Source organism: Sparus aurata, chromosome 4 (assembly GCF_900880675.1).
Source record: "Sparus aurata chromosome 4, fSpaAur1.1, whole genome shotgun sequence".
NCBI lineage: Eukaryota > Metazoa > Chordata > Actinopteri > Spariformes > Sparidae > Sparus > Sparus aurata.
Window position 1 is genome coordinate 32,523,747 of NC_044190.1, and position 26,812 is coordinate 32,550,558.

The 26,812-nt window shown below is 42.4% G+C and overlaps 1 protein-coding gene across 4 annotated transcripts in view; it reads left to right on the forward strand.

Moving 5' to 3' along the window:
• The first annotated feature begins 761 nt into the window (after positions 1-761).
• LOC115580432 (semaphorin-4B-like) overlaps positions 762-26,812 on the forward strand; it is a 65,066-nt gene continuing 39,015 nt past the window's right edge. The window contains exon 1 of one of the 4 annotated variants that reach the window (XM_030414744.1): positions 762-1,072. The gene's annotated coding sequence lies outside the window, so the exon portion shown is untranslated. Of the gene's footprint in view, positions 1,073-1,120; positions 1,279-1,325; positions 1,410-12,335; positions 12,512-26,812 lie in introns of those variants that run through there. The other 3 variants (XM_030414745.1, XM_030414746.1, XM_030414743.1) reach the window with 3 other exon arrangements.

Sequence of the window (26,812 nt, forward strand, 5' to 3'; positions counted from 1 at the left end):
TTTTGGAATCGCTCACCTGAAATGTCAGCGACTTCCTAACAGGGTGTCCATCACTGCTTTTTTATAAAAGCTGACAAGGGAGCCATTAGCTGGTAGCTCTGCCTGTGGGGTGTGTGTCCTGTGGTGGAAAGGAACGGCTCGGATCGAGGGTTTTTTTTTCTTCTTTTCTTCTTTTTTTTTTTTTCTTTCTCTAATGTCCATCTGCAGCGAGCCTGTGTGACAGCCATGCTATAGAAGAAAAGGAAAAGCATCTGGAGTGTATCTGCTCGTGGAAGCTGTGAGGATACTTATTTATATCCAGCAGGAGGGTTAAGGTTCAGGATCTATGAAATGTGGCATGATTATAATACCTCCTTGATTATAGCTGTTGTTTATGTTTCCACACACAACACACCATCACACACACACACATCACAGACACACACACACGCGCGCAGGTGCAGGCACCGTGACGACACCGCACTGTTTGCAGCATGGACACAATCTTTAATCATCCCGTGGTTTTTTCGGCTGCAGAGGGAGAATATACAGTGATGCAGACCCAAACACAAACACAAGGACACACACACACACACACAAACACACACACACACGTTCACACACCTTCCCCCACCCGTAGTCCACCCCCTGCAAACCCACCGATCCCTAGTCCATGATGTAATGCTACCAGACCCCTCCTCTGCTGCCTCTCCCTCCCTCCGTCTCTCACACACTCCCCTCTCTCTCTCTCTCTCTCTCTCTCTCTCCTTCTCCTCATTCTATTGGTGGCTCCCGCCTGCATCTGCTGGATCAGCTCTGGCTCCACACACACCACACACACACGCACACGCACATACACTCACACACACACACACACGCACTCTCTCACACACACAGACGCGCGTGCACACCTCCACGCTCCCCTCTCTCCCTCTCTCACACACACTCTTTACACATACACTACCAGGGGGATTCCTCCGCCACTGCAGCCTCTCCGATCGCTCCACCTGGCTCCTGTCTTCTTCTTCTTCTTCTTCTTCTTCTCCTTCTTCTTCTTCTCCTGCCGTGGTGGAGGAGGGGGGGTGGAAGCACGGTGAGTCCTCCTCCCTTTTCCTCTCTTGTGACAGCAGGCGATTGGGGTTCAGAGTAAGACAAAAGGATGAACGGACGTTGGGAGTGTTGTGTGTGTTTCTTTTTTCATTTTCTTCAGTAGAGAGAGTGGCGGGCAGAACACCGGGAGGCATCGCTGCCACCGCAGCCTGGGAGGAGAGGGGCTCGCCGCCGAGTTTGTGCTCTGGAGTAAGGAAGTGGTGTGAGGGGAGGGGGGGGGGGACTTTGCTCAGCTGCTACAGATACCGGTCATCCAGGCTGCCGGGTGCCATGGCAATAGATTGCATTGAATCAGGGTCTTGGCTCATTGTGCGTCTGTGGTGAGCTGCACGTGTGGGATAAGGAATCTGTTTGTGTGCATATGTGTGCATGTGCAAGCCTCATTTCCTGGAGCCCTAAATATTTAGAGGCTCCAGTGTGTTTGTGTTTTATCTGCTCTTTGAAAAAAGGAAAAAAAAAAGGGGAAAAAAAAATCAGTCAACAATGCTTTTGAGATAACACAGGGAATTGGGGAAATGATTTCGGAAGCTGAATCGTATGAATTTAAAGCTGCTGCGTTAAGTTTCCTGTGATGTGGTGTAGTTCTCGCTGGACAGCGAGGATGTATGGCTGCAATAAAGCCCTGACAGTCTCATTATGTACGTATAGATTGTTCCTGTTGTGCCCGTGACGAAACAGGGTGTGTGCATGTGGTGTGAACTCATGCGCCTGTGACATTTGGACACTTGCGATGCCTCCCTCTTGTCTTCTCCCTCCCCTATTATGTGCAACCGGGCTCCCTCATTGTGAGGCTCAATGACATTGAGTCTAATAGCAGAAAGTAATTCTATTATTGCCTCGGCTTTTGACTGCTAAATGACACATTAATGATAATGGAACTTGGGAGCGAAGTCACTGGTGCATTCTTTTCTTTTCTGGGCTGAGCTTGCTTGACCAGATTGCGTTTCCTGTAGCCGTGCGCTGCAACCTAACCTTTCAGATCCAGTGTGTTGAAATGTTAATATTTTATAATGGTTGGTCTACTTCACATGTGGACACGCTCATGACTAATTCATCCAGATGTTTTTCCACTCCTGTATCACATGGAGCTGACAAAAAGCCAGACATGATGCGTTGCTTTTTTCCATTTCAATACAAATGCAGAAAAATTGGCCACTTTTGAAAGCATCTCCATCCTGGAGATCAGCGTGTTGATGGGATTCATAATTCAAACAAATATCTGGCTAAAATCTGGGAGGAAGTGTAATCCATCACCAGCTCACTGGCAGCAACCCAAACAATATGTTTTCCACGCTTGGTTATCTATCTGCATGCCATTCTTCAATTAAGCAACAAACAAATTAGCGTTGCTATGCTCTTCAGCGCGCTCATTATTACCAACGATTGCAGCTATAACCACATCGAAAAGGAACAAACCCACCAAGATATTTTGAAAGTCAGCTGGACTCGCTCAGATTCTCCCTCATGGAACAGCGCGTGCAAATATGTTGCTGGATTTTTTTTAATCAATGATTAGCACATGAAACGGTTCCTCCTCCAGGCTGTTTAACTCCGACACACTCTCTGTGGGCATAAATGCAAAGTAATGAGGATGGAGGTCCTACAGCAAACTAATAAACCAACAGGCAATGAGGAAGTGAACGGCAACGTGAGCTCCCATTGGCTGTTCAAGCATTATTTGGGGTCTTTTAAAGGTTAGTGTGTGGTCACACTGAGATAGCTTATTGATTTCTTACTGTTTGAATCCCATTACAGCCCCACTGCCCCAAAGACCTTCTGAAAGTAAGGCCAGGAGCTAATACTGCGCTCATGCGCTGCAGTTTGTGAAGCTGGCACAGAGTCTAAATGTTAATATTCTCCCCGAAGCGCTTCTTCTGTTATTCAAACATCCTCTGATTGTGAGGAATCTCTGCTCTCGCCTGTTCTGTCACTATTTCTGACTTTGGAGCTTCCTGTGTGGTGAAGTTGAGGATGCAGAGCCTGAGCTGTAGGTACATTAGATCTGCCTACAATTTCATGCTGACTGAACCTGGTAATTCTGTATCTTCCCCTCACCGGGTCTGCTGACGTCAAAGCAATCAGCTGAGGAGAATATGAATATTTGAAACTCAGTCAAGGTATAGTGCAGGTACAGAGAAAGGTCAATTAACTCAATATTTTATCGACTCTGCCGACTGTGTAACCGATTTGGATACTGAACGCGGCGTAGAGGAGGATTCACACACCTTTAACTTTCTGGACAACTTCAGCTCAGTCACGGTTGTATCCGCGCAGTTGCCAAGAATAAATGTTGGCAGCAAACATGAATGCACACAACTGATGACTCTCACATTTGCGTGTGTCATCAGGGCCGGATTAAACGTAAACATTACACCAGGCAGACATGTTTCTGAGACCACTACATGCTCATTTTGATATCTGGTAAACAAACCAAACGACTGGAATGCCACGTGATTAATATTATGCTCATTATTTTTGGGAAGGTATTTATTTTAGCTTATCTATTTATGTTTCAGTTTTCATATAGAGTTGGTTACTCATGTACTTATAGGGGAAGTACAGCTAAGGTTGTGTATGTTTAACAAAATTAATAAACCAACATTGGAATTAAGTTTAAGATGGGATAGTGTTACATGTTAATGACCTGACTGTCTTATCAGAAGGTGGAGGGGATGGTGGTGGAGCTACAGGTGAAAAGTCTAGCCAGGCTAGCCACTGACTGCGGTTCATGACTGTGTTTCAATGTTTGTAAGAGTCACAACTACTGGACATTTTCAAGGAGGCCTTTTATGACGACAAAAACCTGATACTTTGTATACTTAAGTATAACTATGTGCTTTTGGTGCCTAAACCTGACAGGATCATAAGAACAGAGTTGTCGGATTAAATTTGATTCCAAAGAAACGTAAAGTTGTGACATATCAGTGATTTCCAGAAACGCGAATGCTGCTGTAAGCGTTGTTGTCGTTTAAGCTAGCTTCCTGTCCATTTTGCATTTAGCTGTCCGCTCCCTCCTCTCTGCGCCTCCACATTTCTACAACTCCTTTCTTTATTTAAAGCAGTTCTCTTTGCCTCTTTGTTTTTCTTCTTCTTCATCACTTGGCCTGCTAAGTTGTGTAAGCCGCCAAGGGGGCGCTGGAACTGGTAGCTTTCAGCTGTTCAGCCATTGGTTTAGGTACCAGAGCAGGAAAATGCTGCCTCTTGTTCGAACAGACAGGACCGCCTCTTCATGGAGTACTCTGTCCTGATTGGAAAAAGGAGGCAGGGATACCAGATTATTGTCTTGTTGCTATTTTGCTGCATAAACTGGGGGAGGATAGACCATACACTCCACAACAGTGTTAGCTGTTGGAATATAGGGCTAGTTTATTACTTATTTTAATTAAAAAATATATATAATTAACAGCCGCTTTAAGTGCCAACATGTATTCTGTAGACTGGGTTTGTTCTATTGCACTGACTGTGTGTGTTCAGGCTTCTACATGAACATTAAATCAAAGATTGTGTTGGTTTTTTTCAACCAGTTGGCTCTAAACAGAGACACCACAAGTATTCCTAAGAATAAAACATGTGACGACGAGGGGTCGTTTTTAGGAAAATCCAGACCCAGGACAGCTGCTCCGCTTCTTTGATCCTCAGAGCACTGAAGCCCTCTTTCACCGAAGCTGTCCACCAAATGTCATGCGTATACAAGCTCAGGAACAAAAAAAACAAAAAGAAAACCTCCGACTTCTAAATGCATTCGACTCAAAAACAATGAATTTTTCCAAAGTCGGGAGCTGTGTGTCTGTAAATAGACACACATGAATACCTGGGACGGCACAGTGTTTTCACAGAGACTAAACACACAACAGGAGGTTGAGAGTAAAAGAAAATATGGATGATCTTTGTTTAACACTTGAAAATCTAGTTTGACTGTTCGTGCCTGCACTTGTGCACTTATCACACTTTGCTTTAAAAGGATTACTAACACATTGCATTGCGATCCAAGCAGCTGATGGAAATTTAATTTTGTTTTCAATGAGCTGTTTCTCTTCTTTTTTTTGTAACATTGCAGAAATCTCTGTGGAGCTTTACTGGAAGCGGAGCAGTTTTGATTTAATTTCAGCAACAAAAAACTAAAAAATAACTTTAATGGAAAAACCTGAAATTAAACCTAAGAAACACTGAGGCAATCTCTTACATTTAATGATATTCCCCTTTAACGCTGTGCTGTGTTTAATGTCAAGATTAATAAACTTGTGTGTCCTGAAAAATTCATCAAAAAAAAATAAAATAAATATCAGAAACTCATTAATTCATTCCCAGTGCCGGGAGGCTTTTCTTCCACAGCCCTCCCCCCCTCCCGCTGTGCAGCTGTGCAGGACCTTCACCTATGCCCTCCTACTGCGGCATCCACAGCCTCCCAGCTTCAAAACCAACCAAGAAACAGCCAGACAAAGAAAATCTATGCAGTGAGCAAACACACACACGTCGACATCTTCATTTAAACTGCACTGACAGTCACCCGGGGGAACACCGGACCGCCTTAATCTCATAACATACTCTAGAAATTCGTAACGCCACATGGCAGCCTGTTCTCCTGAGAAGCTCAGGCAGCAGATATCGGCGCTTATTCGGTATCAGACCCTTCAGCTAGCTTGACCACTGAGCAGGCAAAGGCTTTGAGTCCATTTCTTGATAATCTCTGCCACATGTGAGACTGTCTTTATCTTCTTTTTTTTCCACTTGTCTTCCTTTGTTTTTTAGTATCTTTAATGTTTGCTGGTTAATGGAGCAGAAATGCAACGAAGCTAATCCAACAGATAGGCCACCATTCTTCTTTGCCGCCACATCTTTAGATTGATACTAAGGAAAAAACTGGTCACAGCATGAAATACAGCACACCGCAGGAACTTATAGGCAAAAATAAATAAATAAATAAAAATCAGAACTTTGTGTCAGTCTTTTAGTATTCTCTAAGACGAGCTGCGCTATTGACAAGTTAGCCCTCTAAGCTTTAATTACGCGGGGGAACCAAGAAGCCTCAAAAACTCACTGTGGGATGATTGAACATGTCAGGAATGAAAGTAAGAGCCAATTAAAGTTGATGACATGATTTACATCCACTCGTGTTTAATTATTTTCCCTGTCACTAAATACGCAGGCGTATTTCTGACATGTGTGAGCATCAGAGAGAGAGAGGGAGAGGGAGGGATGGTCGTGAGGCTGCGTGAAAACAATGGAAGTTGTAAAAAACAGGAGAGGCCACCGCCCTTGTCTTTGATATGGACATGAGTTGCCATCTGATGCTGTTTGGTCACTCTGGTTTCCCTGAAGGGCTAATTTACCCGAATAACAACACGTTCAACATATTCTCTCACTTCCCTCTGTTAGTATTTAGCCATGCAGATAGTTTTGGATTCATGTGCTCAGAGAATTTTGCATATTTGGCTGCGAGATTTCTGCCTCGACCCCAAAAATGGGATTATGTGTGTGGTGCTCACAGTGTTGACGAATGATTTTAAAACACAATAAGTAAGCAGTGTGCCTTTTCATAAAATCCACCGATTCTAGTTTCTGTGGTTACTCTTATTTTGGTAGAAAATAGGTCCAATATAAACGGAGGCCTGTGGATTGTCCAGAGGAACCGGGTCAGAGATGCTGCTGTGGTTTTTTAGCTATGTTAAAGGCTCCATCAGCCAGCCAGACCAACTCTTTGATCCAGAGTGGAACATCTTAGCAACTACTGGATTGATGGTCATGAAATTTGGCCGACACAATCCTGCCCCCCTCCATAATAGATTCTATTAACCTTGCTGAACCTCCAACACTTCGAATGACAAGCAAATACATGCAAAACCAATGACATGCACATCAGTCTCAGCTGTGCTTGTCCCAAATTCATACTAAGCTTAAACAGCACGCGCCACATAACTCACAATAACATACAGTTTTTTGCAGTTCCTACAACAGAATACATCTGCGTGCCTGTGATGACGGATGTCAGTTGAATTGCTACTTAAAGATGTCGCTCCAAATTAAATAATTGAGCTTCACATTGAAATGTTTTCCCTTCGATTTAATACTTCTGTTTACAAGTTTTTTTAGAGCTGCTTCACTGCCACCACCCACAGTTAACTTTAATTTTTTTCAGCTGTGAGCTGCTCCTCCATTTCCCCTGAGAACGGCATTGTGGGAGAACAGTGTGCATAAACAGTACACTCAAAAAAAATGGGCTGTATTTAGTCGGTGTGTCGTCTGCTTTAAGTGTACTTTGTCACATTTCATACTTATTGACACCAAACGCCCACTTACAATCAGTGTGTAGTATGCATGTTGGACACAGTCTTTGTATTTTGTGCTAATTAGCTAGTTTAAAATAAGCATTCCAGAGTGCTACAATGTAACATTACACTTGCTTATCATCGGTATATTAACATTTTCATCGTGGAAACAGAGTAGGAGTTTCTGTCACAACTACGCCTTCTTTCAAGGTGCGTGGAGAAGAGAAGTATTTTCCATCGTGGGCATGTCGGTTCACCAGCAGCATCCGCTCAAAGCCCTGGTGCGTCTGAATACAGCCTTTGTTGAAATGTTAGTTGAAGAAGTCCTTTACCTCCAACTAATTGCCTGACTAGATGCCAGTAGGGGTGATTGAGAAAATATGGTTCTTTGTGGTTTGTAGCTGACTCTTTAAACTGTGTCAGGGTCCAGAGTTTAGTTCATTGGCCGATCTGTGTGGGGTCTTACTGGACAAAGATTGAGCAAATGCTAAGAAGAAGGTTTCAAATGTATTCTGATTCTGGTCCAAGAAACATCAGTTTAGGCGGTTTACCCAAATGTGTGGGGAAAAATATGGTCACAGCCGACAGCACATGCAGTTTGATTTAAAGGCATCAAAACAACAAGTCATTCCTGTCAATGATGAACGACCAACTTGTCAAAACAACTCCACTCAGGATCATTTATAAAGGCGGCAAATGGGACACTTTCAGATTGGAGTGCTGCACCCGGTGAATAGTCATGAATCATCGTTGTGAGGTGAGACGGAGAGAGAGAGAGGGTGAGTGAGATGTCGGGACATTTTGGGGACCGCTGGAGCGGAACAAGGTGAGGACACAGGGATGAGTCATAGTGCAGTCAGGTCTACAGGAGGTGCCTCTGACTTCATCACAGGCTGCAGGGGTAGAGCTTACCAGTCAGGGTGTTCACACCTCGAGGAGTCATGAGTCGACCTTGTTGCATGTCAACAGCTCTTGTCATCATCCCCTGAAATACGTCTCGTATCACATACAATTTTGAGTTTATCTGGGACATAAGATACATCTGTCATTATTCAGTTTATCACCAAATTAGTAACTGATGAACAAGACTGAGCGTCCATGCTAGCAGCTCTGTGAGGCTCGACTTTAATGCAGCAGTGCTAAATGCTAACAGCAACGTACACAAATGACTAGCAGGTGTGACGTTTACCAGCTTCGACATCTTAGTTTGGCGTGTTGGCATGCAAACATTTGCAAAATGTCAGTAAGTAATTAAGTAAAGAAAGTACAGTGTGGAATGTCAATAGTTTCAGATCAGATTATGGCACCTGACTGAAAATCTAAGGATGACCAAAGTCATTCAAATGTAAACTCTGGGGACCATGAATGTCTGTATCAATTTTTAGATGGTCCTTCCAGCGGAGAGCTGCAGGAATGAGTCATTAAACCCATAAACAATAAAGAATATGTTAGCATTTTTGCACTTCCTGTTGCGTCGTCTCATCGTCTCAGAGTTTTTTTACATGGTTTTTTGGTTAAGTACCTGAAATAAGGTCGTTGGTTACCACAACAAACAACATGTCAGTAAGTACGCCTTGTTGAATTAAAAAGCATTTACATGTCTGAAAAACATGGTTGCTAACGAGTTGCTAAATGTGACGAGAGGTTGTCGGTGACATTGAGTGTCATCATTCAGACTGACCATTCATCTACTCACCAGTCCGTCTTTACAGGCTGACTTTATTTGCAAACTATTGTAACTTTAACTGTACAACTTGCAGATTATTCAGTGTATAGTAAAGTGTGTATACTGTAGTGAATTAAGATACTTAGTGCAGATGACGTTGAAGTATTATGCCTCTAGTGTAACTCATTCATAGCGATGCTAATTTCCGGGTTAGCCAACAAAAATACGTACTGTATAGTCTCTGAGATTTCTCCGTTTCAGATTTAGTTTTAGCCAAGCTGCTAGCATGGCTACAGTACATCTTTTTTAAACCTCAAATTGTTATCCATGAAGGTAAAGCCAGTGGTTAGACATAACGGGGACATAACAGCTAAACTTTGAGTGCCTCTGAGCCTGTCAATGAAAAGAAAAAGAAATGCTGATCTCATTGACGTAAGCCTTAGCTTTGCCGTGAGCAGCTTAGCACTTGTAAATACAAAATATTTAGGCGAGTCCCCAAATCTGGTGTTGTGTATTACTGAAAGAGTCTGTCATACACTTAACCCCAATAAAGGCTCCGCGGGTGGCCGTGACCTTAATATGAATGGCTTCTGTATGCTCCCCGGTGCGCTCGCGTGCCACCACAAAGGGATATTACTTGAGTGCGGTGGCAGATTAAGGGTGATGCGGTCAACAACTGCACATTTGAGAAAAATTGTGACCTTCAGGACTCAGAAACGGCTTCTGATTGAGTCTGAAATAATTTCCTCAAAGTGTAAATGGCTCCTAATAAACTCTGGCGTGCTCATTACCAAGAAGCTACTTAATTCTTATCAAAGTGCTCCACAGAAAGCTGCAGAGCCGCTCAGCATCTTGTTATTGCATCTTCAGTTTGGGAGTGTCGGAGGACCGTTCGCTGGCTTTTTCCCTTTTTTTCTCCCAGACAGTGGCTAATTTGTTCCCGTAATTTTTTTATCCCCTTGTTTGCAGAGCGCTCAGTCTCAGTTTCGTTGGACTCGTGGCTTAATGCATTGATTAATAATTGCTCAGTGCTTTTAAATCACTGCAGAGCGAATAGAGATGGAATAAAAGAACTATTATGCCGATCTTTAGAGGAATTCATACCGCTGTGTGGTCCATCTACTCCCCGTGGTTGCGAGGCTGACTTTTGAATATTGGATGATTTTAATCTTCTCGGAAGTAATCCTTGATTGAATTTGAGGGATTACTGAGGGCCCGGAAGATAAAGGAGAGCAACTTTGATTTGACGTCTGTCTATCAGAGAACATGCAACAGAGAAAGAGAAGGAGAGCTGCAGTTAGTCAAAGAAATGGAACAACAGGGACAGAAAGCAAGAGAGGAACGGAGACTTTGCCTTGAATTGAACCCTCTCCTGTGACAACATTTCCAGAAGTGTCAGGATGCAGGTTGCTGTCATTACATCCATTGTGCTAATAGTCAAGATATCTTCCCCCCAGATGAGGCATGATTTGTGTCCCTCCTCGTCAAGAAGAGACACTGATCATTCTGATTGGACGTCCTGAGTGGAGCAGAAGGGGCAGCCGCGCTGTTGTTTCTGGAGCCCACGTTTCTTTTGTTATTACTCTTTTCTGAGGGCAAAGAGGAGATTACATGAATGGCTGAGTCTGGTTGTGTTCAGGTCTTTGCCTTTGTACATAATCCGCTGTAATGCTCTTTGTGGTAGACGCTCTCGGTTGTCATTCATTGTCTGACGGCTGCAGGGTCGCCCGGAGAAAGAGAGAGGAAGAGGAACTCTGACACCCGCGACGACAGAGCTGGGAAACTTTCTCTCAGCAAAGAAATCTGTCAAGGTCAGAATCAGAGCCTCTTCGCATCGACTGCATAAACTGCATTAATATATACTTCAGAGTGTGTTTCAAAGAGACGAGCGCTAAATCAATTCACTACTCCTACACGTTTGTAACTTACTGTGTATGCACAGATTGTGTGCGTGCATAATTGTCAGGTTTTCTGCATTTTTAGGTGAAGGTTGCATATTTTCTGAACACTTACAGGCTACTTCAGGCTTTTATTGTGGCGGAAAATGTAACCCTGTGATCCCCGCAGCAACTGGCGGAACTATTTTATATAGTACACAACTATTCAATCATTCATTTATTCATGTTGTGTTTGTTTTACTTATTTCAGAGTAGGATTCCCGAAACAATCGTAGAAAAAAAATGGTACACTTTTACCCAACACATTCCATGAGCAGAGGGAAGAGGAAGATAATATCACCTTCCCTACGCTGCTGTGTACAAACTGAATTTGAACTTCCACATAGTATGTTTCCAAACTCCGATAAGACATAAAGGCACTTTTGCGACAAGAAATTCTTACATTGCAAGTTATGCGTAGACTTGTGCATATATTTTGTCCACAATAAACACATATTTGTATTTTGACCTCCTTTTGCATCGTTGACAAACACAAAGGCACCTTTAAGGAAGTTTTATAAACATTTATAACTACGAGAGCTGCTCGGTGCAGTTTCAAAGTCAAAATGTCTTGACTTCCGAATATAATATTATCTGGATCATGTGCACTTCTGCTGACCGAGCTGCCTAACTTCCAGTTTAGTTTAACTTGAATAGAAATAAACGATTTAATCCTGTAGCTCTTATAAAATTTCACCAGTTTTTATTAGACTAATCATCAAAACAAAAACAAGATCTATGGTTTCAAAGCCGCTTCTTTGATAATGTAAGCTTATGGGAAAAAGTATTTTTGGGCCCACGTGCATCACGTGACGTTGTAGGTACATAGTTTGGCCACTAAGGAAAAACTGGCTTCAATGCCACAAATATGGACAATTTTCACTAAAATGTTTTAAACTAATTTCTTTGCTAAAAAGAACTAACTGACATAAGTAACATTTTACAATAACCCAAACTAATAAATGGTCAATTTGTAGTTAATTATATTTTGTTGAGTCATTTCAGTGTTAAAAAACAATTAAACGCTTCAAAAAAGATTAACTACTCAGTTGCAACTAGAGATAATGTTAATAAATGTACTACGCAGTATTTTTTAATCATGAGCAACAATCAGCACTTTCCAATAAACAATTCTTCTAAATCAATTATAACATGTAATTGCTGAAAAAACTATAAGCTAAAGTTTGATTAATTATAAATTCACCATTTTTTCGTGTTTATAATTGTTTATTTTAGTGATGTGCGCGAGGACATGACCTGTGAGCGCATGCCTGATTCATACATGATGAGGAGTCAGACACACGGTGAGCTGGCACGCGGACAGGCAGCGTGTGCAGTGGGAGGAGCTTAAAGTTTACAACCGTGTGATCCGGCAGCTCTCAGTCTGTAGTAGAGGAGGCTCGTCTTCACACGCACACGGACTCTAACACACACAGCAGCTCCTGGGGCGGATTTAAAACTGTCTGTCGGTTCGGTTCTGTTTTCTTTTTTTTCGGCACAAACATCGTGAAGACGTGAGGTTTTTCTTCGTGCGCTGCTGCAGCTCGTGCACGGTAAGGTCTTTTTTTTCTGCGCTCGAGCGCTGTGCTGTGGTTTTCAGGTTGAAACACCTTCAGCGTTTAGACAGAGTGGAGACGAACCTCTGTTGAGTATAGTACACATTTATGTTTTTTTAATGTAGAAGGATATAAAGCGTTTTTGTCTCATTTAACTTAACATAAATGTGCTTTTAAAGCATTTAGGTGAGGAAGTTTATTCAAAAATTTGATTTTTAAAGCCAAACTTGAGGTTTTCTGAGCATTTCTTTTCGATTTGTAGTGTTTTGTGTAATGTCTGGGGTCATTTTCGTCCAGGGATGTGCTGCAATTATCTCCTATACTTTGCATTGATACTCAAGCTTTGGCAGAATTTGTATCCCATGTGGGTAAAAACTTACTCCTCAGTTTAACCCACAGAAACAACAAATAAGAAACACTGTTGTTGCATTGTCTCTGCTTTTCCATATAGTTTGTGTTCTTGCTCACCACAGAGCTGCATCCCTGCCATTTTTACGTCAGGGACGTGCTGCTTGATGATGCTCCCTGGCACCCCACCTGTGCCAAAACCCCCAAATTATCATCTTTAAATTTGAATGAATACTTAATAACATTGCAGCTTTGGCAGTTGGTGTTGTAAAAGCAGTATCTTTAGGTGTGGAGGCAGCCTGATGGACTGGTCCCTCTGTTTTCTATCTACCCATGTGGGTAAACAGCTGCTGTTCACGTTGGGAATCAAAAGAAAACACTTCTGTTGATTTATTTTCACCAGACTGTAAAAAAAAAAAAAAAAGAGAGAGACATTGGCAAATGCTGCTGCTGCTGAGCCCTGATTGATCACACAGGTCTGTTAACACCATGTGGAGCCACTTGGAATTGATCCGGTCCAACTTTACACTTGCTTAACAGCACCTCGCTTTTTTCTTCCTGTTACTCTCCTCCTCTCGTCTCTGAGTGTGTTGACATATCTCCCGTATCGCTCTGCATTTCTGTGAGACAAATGCATTTTTGACCCGGCGTGGAGCATCCCCTCTTGTCCCCCTTCTCTGAGCACGTCTTCGTTAAGGGCTGATGAAATGTGTACTTTATCTCGAACTAATGGACCAAATTTGCAGGCTGTGATGCGTGTGAGTCTGTGTTTAGATGGTGCTGATGTGCTTTGTTGGAATCTGACTGTAAATGACCGGTACGGCAGTCTCTTCCCCCCCGTCTTTGGGCCTCTGCAGCTCTCCTGCTCCTCTGCGGTACTGTATCACCAACACTAATAACACTGATAGTGTGTGTGGCTCTCTGACCGTAAACAAAACCTTTTTTTCTCTTGAAGCATCTTGTGTTCTCCCCCATCCTCCCTCTCTCACACACACACACACACACACACACATATGCACACACAGACCCCCGCCCACGCAATCACACGCACATTCAAACACTCAAAACAAACAGGCAGACTCCACCCAGCCCTCCACCCACTGTAACAACTTCAGAGGAATGGTCAGCATGTGGAGAGGTTGTGGTAAAAGAGCTGGAAGGGAAGAGGAAACCGGGGAGGGGAGACGGTGCTGCTTTTAACCCCTGGAAGTTTAGAGGTATCCCGTACCGAGTGCAAGTGCGACTGGAAGTGCTCAGTATAAGCTGATGGGAACTGGTGTATTCGTGCGTCCCTGTGCAGCTTCCCATACTGGGCTGCGATGTGGGAAAACAGTCGTTTCACTGGGCTGAAGCCAGATTGCACCCAGGATGGGGGCAGGCATGAAGCCAGCCACGCTGCCTGTGCGTCAGCTGAGTTGAGTTAGTGCAGATGAGTTCATGAAGGGTTAGTTGTCAGAGAGCAGTGAGCAGTGTGTTGTTTTCTGTCGGGTTTTTCTCTCCAGCGAAAACATTTGGCAGAGAAAGGAGCCCCAGTTTGAGGAATCTGCAGGAATTCTTGTAGCATTATCGCAACCTGAGCTGTGAAAAGTCACACGTCGCCTTTGCACATGGGCGAAAAAGGTTTAACGGTTCACATTTGCATCCACTAAAACCTGCCTGCAGCCCCTATTCCAGACTGTCTCTGCTGTGTCTACGCATAGCTGTGTTTTAAGGCCATTCACATTCAGTTTGACCTGCAGGTCCAGTAGAGAAGGCTGGTGAGGCCCTGAAGGGTTTTTCGATGTTGGGCCAAAGGAGGGCTCAGAGTGCAGGTGATGTCCCTCAAGGGGCCACGCAGACAAATCCTGAATCATTTCCCTAATCTGACATTCTTCCTTATCCTGTTGCATGCTCTCTGCCCACTCTGCTTGTCATCTCTGTGACAGACAGGTCTGTTTTAAAAGTAAAAACACGTGTTGTGACACATTCTTATCAGTCAGCTGTCATCACTGTTCACACAGGACACGAGTTTGTAGCTGCAAGTTCGTACATATTGCAGCTCAGCCCCAGAATCACACCAGTCCGTATCGACGCGCTGTGTGTTTGCTTAACGCTGTCCGTTAAATGTGGTTTTCCGCTGTGTTTACACTGGAGATTAAACATGTCATGTAGCTATTTAACATGTCTATATTTGGTCAGCTTTATGAATGGTTAAAGGATGCGTTCACCCAAAAATGAATTCCGGTCATCTACTCATCCCCCATGTGGGTGGAAAGTGGGATGAAAGTTTTGTCATCCAAGAAACATTTCTGGAGCTTCACAGCAAAAAAAAAAAGCGTTGGAGCGTTCTCCTGAACATCAGGAGATGGGAACTTATTTTAAAATGTAAAAAAAAAAAAAAACAACAGCTGATAAAACATATAAATGGCTCCATACAGCTCGTCTGGTGTAATCCAAGTCTCCCAAAGCTCCAAGATCCCAAACTGATTTGTAAAGATTTTTATTTCCACCCTTTTTAAAGCCAATATCTTCACTGTAGCTGCGAGGCTAAAAGCGTTAGCACAAACACCCCGTCTCAGTTGGGTGCATAAGCTTGTCCTTTCCAATAATTTGGGATCTCGGGGCTTCCAGAGACTTGTATAAGTATGGAAGAGCTGTATTTGTATTTTTTTATTTTAAATCTACTTCAGTTGTTTAGGAGAATACTGAAAGACTGTTTTGATGTGAAGTGCCAGAAATATTTTGTGCACTGTGAAACTTCACCCGACTTTCCATCGACACGAGTAGATAACGACTGACTTTTCATTTTTTAGTGAACTTATCCTTTAATGTAATGAGTGAGAGGATTAGACATAATCTGTAGTAAATCTATAGTTGTCCTATTATTGTTGATAAAGATAATAAACCCACGTTTAACTGTGGTTGGCTGGAACATGTTCAACCAGTCATGTTTATTATAAAAAGCAGGTTTAAATCGCTGCATTGTTTCCATCTGACAAGGGTTAAAGTGAAACGCGTCCTCTGCATCGACGTGGACGAGGCCAGAACTGAGGTGGCTGTCTTTGGATTGGAAACACATTATGTAACACGCTCCTCTCCAGAGAGAAATTAATGTCTTCCCCATTTTTCTTCCCTTGTTTTGAAAGAAATGTAGACAAAAAAGATAAAATCGTGACTTTGTAATGAAAAACAGACTTTTCTGTGTTCCTGGAATGTTTTTCCTCGTGAGCCCAAATGATAACCGTATCTTATATTTCAGTCGGAGTGATATGGATACAGTTATTGTGTTTTTATTTTGCCCCGAGATGGTTTTTTTAGATTCGTGGAAGTTACGAAATAGAATCATCTTATTTTTGCTTTTAAAAACAAATAACTTTTTTATTCTCACATGCAGCGGGAGGGGTTGAAGTTATCAGGCTCGTGTAATTACAGAAAACGTGTTTCTTAGAAGAGATAAGAAAGCAATTTACTGAAGGTAAAGCTGCAGTTTTTAACTTCTCTCTTAAATCTTTGAACAAACTACTTCAGTACATCCAGTTACCACTCTGATTTTCCACATGTTGGAAGTCTTTTTACGTGATGCAGTATGAAGCTACAGGCATGTATTGATATCGGCATGCTTCAGTAGAGAAAACTAATTATATTAGAGACTGTATGAAATTTATTAGGGAGGGTGTCAGAAAAGGAGGAGGGTGTTTTAATTTCCCTTTTGGCTGATTGGAGCAAAGAGAGAAGTCTGTTCTATTCTGTCACCCTGGATTTGTATTTAATTTCAGCCTTAAACTGGCAATCAACAAGCTTTTTGATTTAAAGGTGCAGTATGTAGTTTTGTGGAGGCCATTTTAATCAGAAGAGAAATAACTTTTTTTTTAAGCCTAAACAAACTAAAAAAAACAAACTCTTTCTTCTATTACTGAATACACTTGATAAACAAACTGACTTTAAAAGACAACACAGTTTCACACTGTTTGACTTTGTTTATATGTGGCGGACCCTGCCACCTTTCTAGCTCCACACAGTGTTCTAGGGACCTTATTTTCCTCTGAGAACAGCTTGTTAACTCAGTTTACTGTTATTTCTGAGTTTGTACCATTACCTCATTAATGTAAATATTAAAATTCTGATTTTGAATTTCTTCTTTGAAACTACATACTGCTGCTTTTAATCTATCAATATGAAATAAATAGGATTTCATGATGTAATGTCGATAGAATTATGACACCACTGGTGTTTTGGTTGGTTCAGTGTAAACCTCACTTTCACTGTGCTTCTCTGTTTGCTACCGGGGCACGAAATCTCTCATGACGGGGGTGAATATCATGTCTCCATTACCGGTAAACACAAAGAATGAATAAACTCACATTACCTTGTGTTGTGTGGTGTTGTTAGTTGCAACGCTGGAAAAATGGAAACGATCCCGTCATCTTTGATAAATAATACTTTTATTGTGGCAAACGCAAGGAGGATTGTTGTCTGATGGATGGATGGAGGTGTTGCAGTGTTCATGTAAAAATGTGCACCAACTGCATGAATTTACTTACAAAGAAAACCACATGAAGGCTGATTTGACCAACGACCCACAAGTGGCCCTAACGACTCTGAAACTCAAAGCTCGCACGCGTCCGTAACGACTCTGTGATGACACTCCCACACAGTTTAAAATCCAGCCCACTCTCCTCCAGTCAGTTGGAACTGAAGGAGCCTCTTGGACGAGAGGTGAAACGTCCTCAAGAAACTGAAACATGTCCAGTTGCCTACGATTCAGCACCTAGAACTGATCTTATTTAGTTTGCCATACATTTAGCAATATTCAATTTAACCTTAAATGTGGCATTAGGGGCTAAATTATTGTTGCATTAACATATTCATGTTTAAATTAGGGTACAGAGTTCTAATGAGTTGTACCAATTTACTGTTCCATGCTTAAGTAGTGTGACTTCTGGGGAAAAGGGAGTGCTGCAGTTTTCTTTTAATTCCAAAGAAGGGTCCAAAGAATATGTTAATAGCACTGGATAGGGCCATTATTTTTACAGTGAAACTGTACTGATTCAGCCTATCTGCCCACCCAAATAATTTTCCTCTCGCTCTTAAAGGACAAATTGTCCTATTTTTTATGACAGTTTTCATTGGAAATCAATGAATCATAGCAACAGCAGGCTTTCTAATATTTTCCCAGCGTCTCTTGCACCATTGACCGTTATAAATTCATTATGATACCATTTCTTATCTGTCCATGTATCTGCTATTATCAGCGGTATTGTTGCCAGGAGGGACGACACTGTTGACTTATTACTTCCGTTATTGGCGTCGACCGCTCGCGAAGACAAAAGACGGAGCCCCTGACGGTAAACAAAGCAGAAGTGCTTCGGCTGTTCCTTTTTGAAGTCGACATGTTTGCTGAGCGTAAACAGCCAACAGCCTCGAGGCGGCGAACCACACAGACGACTCAAACTGTGTCGTGTTTCCACTCGGGATAAGTAATGTGAACAGTCCTGCGGTCGTGGCCCGTCGTTAACATCATCGCCGTCGGTACCTGATCACTCTGAAGTGTTGAACTCTCAGGTTTGACGAGGTGAAGCAGGGGCCAGAAACAGAATATCGTCATCTGATACGCTTTTAAATCCTATTTCCCTGCCTGTCAAATCGAGTAAAGAAATGAGTCCTCACATCGGTTTAACTACAGGGATTAATCGTGCCCCCCCCGACTCGATGTTTAAGTCATGAGATGAATAGCCCACTATGGATGGCCAAGTCTCTGGATTTGATGGCGTAATTAGCAGATGAACTGTGATGCTAACACAGCATGGTCCAGACCTCACAAAGACCTCTATTGTGCGATTATATGACTGTAAATCTTCCACTCTCCTTTGTCACGCCACAGAGTTTGTCCACAGACGTGGCTGACATCATCATCGACCCAGCAGATGAATGAGAAGTTGTCCTGTGATGTGGACATCTTTGCAGATTTGAAAGCAACAAGTGTTCGCTGTACATCTCAGCTGGATAGTAACAAGGAGACCAGAGCGGCAGGGAAATAACTGAAATACCCCTTTTTTTTTTTTCCTCTCACTGCTGACGTCTTTGGACAATCATTAAAATTGCAGTCTGTCAGGCTGCAGAGCCCTGAGCTGAAGTGGAGATTTAGATTCCTCTGTTTTTTTTTTCCCTGACTGGAAGCAAAATGTTGGGCTGTAATGACGAGGATTTCCTGATTGGTCAGCGCATTCATTAGTCTAAATGGGTCATCAGGTTAAAAGTGTGGAGAGCTTTCCCAACCCAGAAGCACATAATAAACAAAAGGGAGATTAGACTAATCTGTTATTTTCCAGTGAGTTTGTGTTCTAATAGCAGTCGTCTTTTAAACACAGTAAAGTGATTTCCGTCTAAGTGGCTTATGAAAAGGTCACCATAGTTTCTGTAACAGGCCTGCGATCAAGTGCGACTCCGGGAAATGATGCCTCCTATCACACTGCGCTCTGACTGACACACACAGCTCATTATTGACACGTTGTAAGTTTTTCATGAAGCGATCTCCCACTGTTCCCCCGTCAGGCTTGAATAATTTGAGGCAAGGGCAACTCCGTATCAGAGGGAATAAGGTGACCCCAACTCTCCTTTGAGCACTTATCTCCTCTGCCAGTTCTGCTTCACTCACTCGTTTGAAATGATAATTGCTCTTTCCCACGCGGCAAAGCTGAGCAGTGTGTGCACAAATGTAAAAGGGGGTTTGAATATTCCTCAGAGCCTATTCGAGCTTTCGGATCTCACTTAAAGTGGTGTCACACCGCGCTCTGGGCTCCTCGTTTCAGCGCTGCCTGTGTGCAGCATGTTGGGATCGTTGTCGCCGAGAGACAAGTCCCCGTAATAACTTAAAAATGATAACACGAGGGGATGTTCGTCGCTGCTTTTCAATGAATTCCTTTGAATCAGAGACATTGGCGCGATGGGATCATGGAAATGGTGCAAGTAATCAGACAATAAGCACAGGCTTGTCTGGGAGCTTAGTGTCATGCAAAGCCAATTAGGGCTTATATAAAGGAGCGCTACGTAGTTTTGGGGGGAAAAGAAATAAGATGGAATAGATGCAACGAATGATTTTTTTATGCCTGCACAAACTAAACACACAAACTCTCTTTGTTTTCATGACTGAATCAACCGAATAACAAACTGATCTTAAAGGACAGCAAAGTTTCATACTGTTTTACTTTGTTTATACAGCTTGTTCATTCAGTTTGAAGTTTGAATTTCTTCTCTAAAATCACATAGTGCCCTTTTAATGTCCAGATAAATAACTGATTACAACTTAATTATGAGCGGATTTAATTATTGCTGTGTCACAACTCAACCAGGTTATCTCACTCTCATTAAGATTGATATCCAAACATACCTCGATTAACTCATTATTCCTCCAGATTCTGTCCAATAATGGCTAGCAACGAATGCTTCAGTGTTTAAGCAATATTTCCATCATGCACTTTAAATTCAACATAATCCCGTTATTATCCAAGAGGCGATGCATCTTTCTGGATCCAATCACACCTTGAAAGTTATTTTCCTGTGATCCCTATAAAATCCCTATTAAATCTTAATGAACATTGTTATTTTTGTGCGTGTTAATGTACTGATCGATATCTTCAATAGCATTATCTACAACTAAAAATCAAACATTTGGAGTGATGTGCAGCAGATCATGCCATCACTGAGTGCTTTCTAGTTTAGTTAGCACTCTGTGTGTGTTTGCTCTGATAGAGTCTTTGATCCATATTTATTTTTTAGCCGATGGCAGTTTGAACCATCAGTGAGTGAGTCATTCTGGGGTCATGGGAAATGCCTGCTTCATGTCCTGAACTGCCTTTAGATTCATAGTAAGTCTGATGTCCCTTGAGTGAAAAACTAACTTGCTCTACAGCGTTTTTCTCTTATTAAGTTCTTTGAAAGTCGTCATCGTTGTGTAGTCGAATGCATCAGGGACAAACCGCAGCAGGATGCGTTACAGCCAGCCATCGATGAAAAGAGGATTCTATGAATAATTAATAATACATGCCGGAAAAGTCAGTATCCTGTTATTTTCACTCTGGGATCACACATGTAAATCAGAGATTCAGTAAACGATGTCTGTTTCAATTCTCAGAGACTTTCGTAGAACCATGAAGTAAACTGAGAGTGACGGATGATGATGTGTCCAGGAGATGATGCCCATGGTTGTAAGATGGGAAATTCTTTCTCTTTCTTACTTTCTTAAGATTTTAACCATATTTGACAGGACACTAAATCTAGAAAACATTCAAAATCACATTCACAAGTCGGTCATTTTAACAAAATAAAAGGTTTTTATGGATGTATTCAGATCTGAGTACACAGCCGGTCTGAAATCTGTCACGTCGTTTCTGAGCTGCTGATTTCCATCTTAGAAAAAAGAAGATAAACAGGAAAAACATGCATAAACATACAAGTATACATATTTATACTTCTCTACGTCTTTTTTTTTTTTTACACAGTTTTCGTAAAGGATTGAAAAAGTGCCAGATTGCTGTTGCAACATAGACATTATCAGCTGCCTGCTATCATTAAGACAAACAAATTTGCATGGAGGAAGTGGAGGTGATGAGTTAAATCAATGGCTCTTGATTAGAAGTCGCTTCTGTGTTTTTCGCAGCACTTGCACAATTTTGTCTCTTTCAGAGGACGGTTGCCTTCAGGCGTCACAATCTTGAATCGTCAGTGTGCAGCTGTCCCATATTACGGAGCAAAAAGTTGGAGCGTGCGTAAAGGTTTTTTTTTTTTTTTTTTTATCCCGGGTTAAAGTCTCTTCTGTTGAGTTCTGACACGGAGGCCTCGGTTGGTTTCAGAGCCAACAAAAAATCATGTTACCTGCAGGGCAGAAATGATATTGGAGAGACGATATAAGAACATTTTTCTCTCTGGGGTTTCTGCTTTGTATTTGTGTGTGAGGAATAAGTGAAAGCATGTCCAACTTATTCCTTAACTTGACATTTATAAAATCAGTCTTTGAAAAGTTTACATTCAATTTCCTACTCTATATGAATTTTCTTTGAGAAGTAATAACAATATCTGGATGTGAAGACCTGTGTTGAGCTTGTTGTGAGTTATGACGAGGTCGTCCATATTTAAAACAACTCAAAGGCCTCTGTGAGATCACATCATGCAGATTTGTCTTTGATGTACGTATTACCTACGAGCTGCTGTACAGTCTTAAGAAAGCAGTGAGCCACTTTTGTGCCTGTGTAGACGTACCCACGACTTCACAGTTTATTTTTAACCCGGTCGTGATTTATTTAGGAGTCTGCTTTCTTGGCGCTGGGAGCAGTCTGCTCAGCTGAAACCTTTCTCTCTACTTCCCCCCCGTCCCGTCCCCAGGTGGGCTGGGTGAGAGGAAGTACGGGGCGCATATTTACAGAAGGCATCATAGTGTTGTACCTCATAGTATGAAAATAACAGTACTTTTCCCTCCGACCCTGCTGGAGAAATCCACTCAAAAGGATTCAGAAGCTTTAAAGTTGGTTCATGGAGTAAGGGCACGTGTTCTTGTTCTCAATCATCAATTTATGAGTTATTTATCAAATGGACTGTATTTTATCAAAGCAGTAAAGTTTGCCAGTATATCAAATGAGAAGATGCATTAATATGTACCGTGTAGCATGTTTGGCACACATGCTAATTACGTTGCATCCTTTGCAGTTTGATCGTACATGTAGATGCTGGATCTGTATGAATCTGGCAGAGGATGTGCACTCTCGGTGCATCTTTTAATCAAAGCTGTGAACGCATGGGGCTGCAAACGTGCAATATTGTGCAGGAAACAAGCTAACAAGAGAGGCTCACCACCAGCACTATGGGCAGATTGTTCAACCTTTGTCGGCTAACGCTCTGAATGTGATCAGAAAAAGTACGTTTGGATTTTGCTGCCCCTTTTTATTCCGAAGTTGAAGATGCTGGTTGTCGCACCTGGTACAAATATCACTGAAAGTTTTTATAGATTCTGTTGACAACATATAAGCAGCTCTATGTGGCCTCCTGACCATAGTTTACTACATTACAGTGTTAAATGCAGATTCACAAGTGGGGGATCGTAGCTTGGTATTGGTTCTCTTTGTGTTGAGTGGAGAGATTCGTCCAGGATGTGTTCGTTGGCTAAAGGTGTAAGGAGACAATTAGACAATTGGCATCGACCAAAAGAGAAGGAATGTGACTCCATGTAACTCCACATTTGGGTTACAGGTCTCATCTTAGCTTGCTTAAAAACGATATGTACCCTCAGTTTGAGTTGGACTTGCCAGCTGGTGATGATCAGAACAGAGACTCCCTCAAAATGAACACCTCAGTGGCTGCATGTTGAACTGCAATGTCTGGTTGTTCATTCCAATAAATGTTGAATATAGAGGATATCTGGTTGGTGTGGGGCTTCAGAGTTGTTAAAAGACTTCCAAGAGGGAGCTGTGCTCGGTAACAAAAGTACTGTGGTGAGATATTAACTAGCGCTTTTGAGTAATTAGAAAAGTGATCATGTGAAGTATGTTACGAGTATTTGATTACATTTTTATCTCTGTGTTTAATATTTTATGTACCAGTGAATCCAGATTTAGTTAAAAGCTCTTACTCTGGTGTAAGTTATTGGACAGGGGGTATTTAACAAGTTAATGTTATTAAAATTATACTTCAGATAATTGGTTTTTACAGCTTTTTCCTGGCGATAAATTAACACTCATTTCACAGTCAGTGAATAGCCAGCTATTGGTTTTTGAGGCAACATGGCATACCCTCCCCCCACCATCCCCCTGCTTGACTTTAAACCAATCATGCACTGCTCGCTCAGCAAAGCAGACTGCTATAAGTGAGAGTTATAATGGCAGACACAGCATGGAGTCTCTGATTGTCAGTCACCTACTGAGGTCTTTTCTGCCCAACATAATGGCTCCATAAATCTCCCTGAATAGCAATCTGCACCCAAGGGGCTGTGTTGTTTTTAGGGTCAGAACGTGAAAAAAAAAAAAAATCAACTTAAATGTTAGTGTCAGACAAGGACGGATGTTATTTACCCTCCGAAAATGATTAGGCTTGTTGTTGTTTCTCTTTTTTGGAATATGTGTCAGAAGCAGTAGTTGCAGTCTAACAAGGTCACCTTTAAACCTGGCAAAAAACTGAGACACCGAAGTTTAAAACTTGATTGCAGCTGCACGGAATAATGCAAATTACAGTTCTCTTTCACTTTGGACTTAGATGTACTCATGATACTGTTAATGGATTGGACGGCGGCCTAATCTAGCCTCATGTCGAGCTCTGTGATCGCGCTCTCATCACAGGGTCCTGCCCGGCCGCTGATTATCTCCATAAGTGCCTCAGCCTGTGCCAAAGACTAAATGAGAGACAAGTCACTTTGCAGAGATGACTTATTGGGAGCTTCTTGTCGAGCACAAAGCCCAGACGTTTATACAAAGCTAGCCAAATGGTTAGCATTCATGCTGCTCCCCATTCAGTGAACTTGCCGTGACCTGGCCGAGTGTATCGTCCAACGTGTCTGTCACATCCTTTTCTCCCTCTCAACAGATGCAGGTATTAATGGGGAGCCTCGAGGGAGGTTTGAAAGGTTAATGAATCTGTTGCTTTAAGCAATATGGCACCAGATTCACCCTTCATAGATACAAGGAGCGGCAGACCCTCTCCTAGATGAGCAGATGGGTCCTGTGGCACTGAGCGTAGCGGGTCGCCTGTACTGCAACAGCTCCAGTTGAACAGAGCTCTAATCCTATAAGTCCTGTAATAGTTGCCTCTAATAAGATCACTTTCTTTGGTGGAGTACTTGCTGTCAAATATGATTTAATGCTTATTAATATTTAATACTGTTCCCTCAGATCCATGCTTCATTGTTCTTCAGAGTGAATTGGGACACTGCCTGATTAATTTGACTAAAATGCATGTAATGTTGACATGGCGGAATAGCAACAAAAATATGTAAGAGAAAACAGGACAAGTGTGTCATTATGTCGTTTACTTGCCCTTCCTGCCCTTGCTAAGCCTCAGCAGATCTGCCTCCGGGGTTTGGAACATCCATCTTGTATTTCTGAGGTGCTGTACTGAAGATTTGAGACAGCACATCCATGACTCATCCTGTATTTTGGATTCTCCAGATACTTTAAGTTTCCCAGACTGCTGGAGGGGCCTCTTCATATTGACTTAAGCCCATTTATGACTAAGCTCACCAACTTGTTGTTTTTGCTTTAACGTATGCTATTTCGCTGGGGGTGGGGGGCACCAGAGAGAAATGTTCAAATACGAAAACACTGAGGCATAAAATAACCAAAAGGGATTAAAGTTTACTAATCATCAACCACACCTGGTGCTCCTGTTTTAAAGGAGACGTATTATGCTCAGTCTCAGATTCATCATTTTATTTTGGTTTACTAGAATAGATTCACAGTCTTTATTGCTCAAGAACTGTATTCATCCTCTGTCTGAGACACTCTGTTTAAGCTCCTGTCTCTTTAAAGCCCCTCCTCGCCAATACCCTCCTCTGATTGGTCAGCTCACACATGCCTGAGCCTGGTACACAATGTGACTGGTCATGTTTTTGGGTTCTAGCTAGCTTTACTTGTAATGTGAATATAGGCATAAATTAAGCACACAAAACGTGACATGGTGACATAGTGTGATGTCACAAAGTCACAGAATTAAAGGGGGGGGGGGGGGTGACTACTGATGAGGCGTTTAAGGAGCAGCGTTGGAGAGAGAGGAGCTCTGGTTGATGCAGACTTTCGGCTTTTTAATTTTCAAGATCTTTAGCATGTATAAAGAAAGTATAATAGGTCTCATTTGATATTGATCAGAGATAAAGATATTTTAAAAGAAAAATTTAGACACAAAAAATAGCAAGGCAATAACAACTGATGTGTCCTTTAATACTCAATCAATATTATGATCTGGTGTTACTACGTATAACCTCTTTTCTCGACAATGTGCACAACAATGTTTGTGTTCACCGAAGTAATCTGCGAGGGAGTTAACAAGCCAAAAAAGAAGTTTCCCAATTTCTCAGAGTGCCAGGAAACCCTCCCGTACAGCACCCCTCTCTTTTCATTAAAATTTAAAAGACCTCTGGAGTTATATAAGGATATGCCCCGGGAACATGGAGACCTGGGGTGTGTGACACATGCAGGGCTGCCATGCTTGTTGTTGCAGTCTCAGCAGGCATGAAAAGGACCAGACGAAGAGGGTGGGGGATGTTACAGGATCAGGAACGCGTGTTTCGGCCCCCAGTGACTCAGCTAGCTTCAGTGGAGCAGCAGGGACCCAAAGCAGGCTGGTAGCGAAGTGACGAGTGACACAGATGTATTGTTTCACTGGTTGAGACCCCATGGAAGGACGGAGACGGGTGTGACAGCGAGGCACAGATGCGAAAAATGAGGGGAAAAGGTTTTACAGTAAAACTACAGGAATCTGTTTTGCCATTTTAAAGGTGAGACAGATGACCGTCCACTTACCTACAAAAATGCCAGTTATACCCAGTTATTATGCAAGATGAATGACCAGTAACTACAATCTGCCAACCTCTCAACATGTCCTTCAATCAGCAAGCTGCTAATTTTCCTGGTGCCAGTCGGTAAGTCTGTCAGCCAACTGGTCCAGTCTTTGCAGCCAGTAGGTAGCGAGGAGACAGTGTTGTAAATCTGTTGATTCTGCTGCAGTATGTCCCGGCTGGTCCAAAGTTTTTTGAAACGGTATTCCCCAGCAGGGAATTGTCTCAGCTGACAACCAGGGGCCACTAACTGACCCCCAGTTGTCTTGTACTGTTGTCGGATTTATTAGCTCCCATAAATATTTGAACGAGGTCTTCTGGGAGTTGTTGCAGTGACGCAAGCTCTCAACCAGAGACGCCATGTGCTCTCCAGTGTTTACTCTCTAAACGTCACCACCTATGTTGGAGCTCGGAGGTGGGGGGAGACATCCAGCGCTGTC